A 5,405-nucleotide genomic window follows, 5' to 3' on the forward strand; every position below is an offset into this window, starting at 1 on the left:
AGCGTGCACACACTCACATGCTCATACGGGACAATTTCAACGCTGAATCGTACATTCAAAATAAATGGAAGTGGAGAGACGGGTTACTGAGGAGATTGCAAGAGTGCAACGAAATGATCTAACAAACAAAAAAAAAAAACGGTAGAGATGGACTATATGTAATCTGAACCTTTCCCCCACTTATTTATTAATTTTTTTTACGGAATCCCACGTTTTAGGCTATGGAGATTCCGATTCTGAAAAAAGAATTTTTGAAAAATTTCAATCCCCCCCCCCCACCAAGCAGGCTATTTACATGCTAGAAATAACAGCCAAATCTCACAAAACTAGTGTTAGGGTTAGGTTTAGGGTTAGGGTCAGGGTTAGGGTTAGGGTTAGGGTTTGAGTTAGGGTTAGGTTTACCTTGTGGATTTATATAAAAACCGGGGGGGGGGGAATCGAAATTTTGAAATTGAGATTTTTGAAAATTTTTTCCCAGAATCGGATTCTCCATGGTCTGAAACATAGGATTCCGTAAAAAAAAAACAAAATTTAAAAGGGGGTGGTATACCCAGATTACATATACTCCATCTCCACCAAAAAAAAAACAACTAAATACTGTTTATAAACAAATAAAGGACCGAACCAGTGCGTGCTTATGACCGGCATAATGCCTCTCCCTGGAGGCGCAATGGCCCAGTGGTTAGGGCAGCGGACTCGCGGCTTCGATTCCCAGATCGGTCGTTGTGAGTGCTTATTGAGCGAAAACACCTAAAGCTCCACGAGGCTCCGGCAGGGGGATGGTGGCGAACCCTGCTGTACTCTTCCACCACAACTTTCTCTCACTCTTACTTCCTGTTTCTGTTGTGCCTGTAATTCAAAGGGTCAGCCTTGTCACACTGTGTCACGCTGAATATCCCCCGAGAACTACGTTAAGGGTACACGTGTCTGTGGAGTGCTCAGCCACTTGCACGTTAATTTCACGAGCAGGCTGTTCCGTTGATCGGATCAACTGGGACCCTCGTCGTCGTAAGCGACGGAGTGCCAACAACAATGCTTCTCCCAAGGTTTAATAGTTTGACGAAATACATGTACGTAAATTCTGCCGCAAGACAAAACATGAGTTGCTCCCCCTTCGTATATAATAGTTTCAACCACGTATCTCTGGAAGTAATTTAACTCATTTAAAATTTCTTTATTCATTCGACAATATCTTTTTTGTGTAGCCAATCCCTTACAATCGTCTATTAAATGGGAACTAGCAGAAGCGGTGTGACATTAGTTGATGGTCTTAACTTTGTTTATAGGATATATATATATATATATAAAAGGGTAGCAAAATCTATACAGAGTTATATTACCAGTGGCCTAGCATGTAAAAAAGTCAATAGACAGCATATTCCATATAAAGTGTACGAGAAATTACCTATAACAGGTAAATTCTACATGCTAGAAAACGACCGAAAACCACAAAGCAAAACATTTCAAAGGGAAGAAGAAATAAAAACTTTTATGTAAACGTTTTTATTTTTTCTTCCCTTTGAAATGTTTTACTTTGTTTATAGGATAGATAGAAACTGCGGTAAATGTTTATATTAACATAAAAATACAATGAAAAAATATACTGGAAATATTAGAAATAGAGAATATAAGCAAAGAGCACATACTGTACAGGAAAATTCATCTGTGTGTAAAATATTCCGTGAGCATTGCCGTACTTCTGATCCGTCAAAACCAGAAGTTTACACCAGCCACTAAATTCTCAAACTTCTACACGGTCGTTAATTGCAGAAATTTCATCTAGTTTAGATGATAATGCATTGTCAATGATGCCCGATGTCATCGCATTTGTCTCACAATATTAGAGGCTGGAGGCAGAAGAAAAGCACCCCCGATTCCAAATAGAAGAAGTGGGTAGGTAATTGTTGGCACTCCGTCGCTTACGACGTCGAGGGTTCCAGTTGATCCGATCAACGGAACAGCCTGCTCGTGAAATTAACGTGACCGATAGAATAAGTACTAGAACCATCCATAACTTGCAGTAAGCAACATTTATTAAAATAAAAGTGTTGTCATATCGTCTGCATTGGATGGTTACTCAGGATGATGTATGGAAAGATGAAATGAATGAAAGTGAATCTTCTGATGTTGACGGAGATTTACACTACAATGATGCTGACATGTTTACGGAGGAACAAATGGAACAGTTATTTGATGTTGAATTTGAAGGATTTTAATAAATGATTTTGCTTTTGTAACTGATGGTGATAAATGTATAAAGGCAATTTACTTAATATTTATTTTTCACTGACGTTATTACTGTTATTTCTTTATTTTCTGCTAACAAAATGAACAAAAAAGCCACACGTTTGCATTATGTTATATATACAATAATAATAAAGGGCGTTAATGTATATATGTTTACAAACCAAGGACGTTATATAGACCTCCTTGACTCAAGTTAGAGGAGGGGTGCGTATTATACACAAGCTTTAGGCTTTTCAGAGGTACAGCTCCCTAAAAATCCCCTGCGTATTATATTCAAGGGCGGACTGTACTCGAGGATTTACGATATATATAAAGATGAGAATGTGTATCTGTCTGTGTGAATCCCTAAAACTACACAACCAATTTCATTCAAATTTTACACATGCCTTACCTACGGTCCAGGTAGTGTTTTAGGCCCCAAAAATTTTTAACTTGTCGCTCAGTGCGAGCCCAGTGCAATATCACATCTCCTCCACTATTGCAGTATTACGTGTCGAAAGTGAAACAATAACATCTCTCTATTCTAATGTCAGACACTTTCACTTTAATACTGAAACTATTATCTCACATATATACCTCTATATATATAAAGATGATGCGTAGTCTAGACGGCGTTTTTAGATTTCATTATTCTCTTTAACCCGGGCAACGCCGGGTATTTCTGCTAGTTAACTATACAAACACTGTCTGGTAACATATACAATATAAACTGAAGCTAAAACTAATTATTAAAATATTCTTATTGTTTCTTCAGCTTACCGGAGAAGGGTTCCTGGCTCCCTTTACTGCAAGCGAAGGAGTAAAAAACGAAGATGTCTTGACCTGTCCGGGAATTGCTATTACAGACAAATTAACAAATCGACTCGAGAAATAAACACAAACCACTTCGTGATCACTGCAAAATTCCCCCGCTAAATTACCTAGAAACACGTCCATTTCATACATCGTCTGTCAACTTTTTTGCTCTCTGCAAATAAAATGGATCTTTTCCTTTTGGCCGACACAGATCAGTTTGGGGCCTGGTGCAGCCTCCCGGCTTCCCAGACCACAGTCGAACAGTCCAACCCATGCCATCATGGAAAACGGACGTTAAACGATATATAATCAACAGACATCAGCCGGTAAACATTCCAGTATGTCTATTTATTCGAATGTATTGGATGAATACACACGCGTGTATGACTGGTGCAGATTAGCGAGTGTAAAAAGCTGTTAACTGCACAGACAAGGGTGTGAATGTTGTTGTTGTTGGCACTTCCGTCGCTTACGACGTCGGGGGTTCCAGTTGATCCGATCAACGGAACAGCCTGCTCGTGGAATTAACGTGCAAGTGGCTGAGCACTCCACAGACACGTGTACCCTTAACGTAGTTCTTGGGGGATATTCAGCGTGACACAGAGTATGACAAGGCTGACCCTTTGAATTACAGGCACAACAGAAACAGGAAGTAAGAGTGAGAGAAAGTTGTGGTGGAAGAGTACAGCAGGGTTCACCACCATCCCCTGCCGGAGCCTCGTGGAGCGGCACTGGCAATGATCTCGCTTGAATACTATACATTCCATATTCTATATCCTACATTAATTTTATAAGAATATGAATAAAACATAAAAAACAGAGTTGGAATTCTTTTGAATAATATATATATATATAAATATATATATGATAGGCTTCTTTTAGTTTCCATCTACTAAATCTATTCGCAAGGTTTTGCTTGGCCCAGGGCTATAGTAGAAGACATTTGCCCGTTCCGTAATCCATGTGGTCACGATGCAGACTGCATAGCCACACCAGTGCCTGAAAATTTTGGCACAAGGCCCATAATTTTGCAAAGAGGGGAGTAAGTTGGTTATGTCAACCCCAGCACAAGATGGCTACTTTATATCATTGACTCTGAAAGGATGAAAAGCAAAGCTGACGTTGTGGTGATTTGAACTTGGAATATAAAAACAGGTGAAATGCCACTAAGCACGCTAAAGATTCTCCCAGCTTGCTGGTTTAATATTGGTTTCAGATTTCGAAACCAATGAAAGGCAAAGTCAACCTGGATGGAATTTGAACTCAATACCACAGATTTGCCTGTCAGTTGTTTGACCGTAACCAGTTGAGCATGTCCCTTGGTGGCTGACGATATGTGCATCTCTGATCATGAGCAGAAGTAGTGGGGGAGCATCATAGCCATGTGTTGAAAGGGATTCTTTGGGGTTTGAATAACTCACCTCTGGTAACATGGGTGTTTCCTTCATCATCCTTAAGCAACCCTTATTCAGGCACCTTTTGAGCAGAATGGGCATATACATATATTTCTTTTATAGAGGTACATATATTTATATATATATATATATATATATATATATATGTATATATATAAAAACAAATAATAAATGAGTATATGCATATATACGTACAGGTGTGTGCATACCTACGTCTACCTGTATATATAGGTGCATATCTGGGTACAGGACATTGCAAACAAAACGTAGACAAGAAATAATAATAACCAGAGTACAGAAAACACACAAGCCACATAGAGAACATTTTCCTTCATCAGCTACCCCCGTTTTAACACCGGCATTTCAAAGAGTTGGGCAGGACGCATCGTTAAAACGGCTCTTCCCATGGACCGCAAATTAAATTTGTATACACAAATTAAACCTGTGCCATGGAGGAATGTAGTGGCGGACAAAAAACAAGACAGGAAAACAAATGGGAAAGAAAACAAAACAGGAAAACAAACGGAAAAGGCCAAGCGGCCAGACGTGAAAAATTATGCGTATATGAACGCACACACCATATATATACAATGTTAAGAAAATTCGAACTGGTCCCCATCTGCAAGGTAATGCGCTGTCTATCTCGATGTGAGATCATCATGTCACGCACATATGGTTGTGATGCATGTGCCTGGTGTACCCTTATCACATGGGTAGTCATGATGGGTATATTGGGCTTCGTATATTTTACCCCAGTGTCCCTTTGATGGCATGCTCTGCTCTCTCACTCAATAATAATAATAGAAGCAAAAATAGAAGAGTGCCATTGCTATCAAGTGAACGATATTTCGACATCTTGTGTATCTTCCACAGGTTCAAAAAAATAAACTTGACAATCGACTTCATTTTGGTTAATATATATATAGGACTGAGGTGGTGGTAGTAGTA

Source organism: Octopus bimaculoides, chromosome 30 (genome assembly GCF_046866305.1).
Source record: "Octopus bimaculoides isolate indiv1 chromosome 30, ASM4686630v1, whole genome shotgun sequence".
In the NCBI taxonomy this organism is placed as follows: Eukaryota; Metazoa; Mollusca; class Cephalopoda; order Octopoda; family Octopodidae; genus Octopus; species Octopus bimaculoides.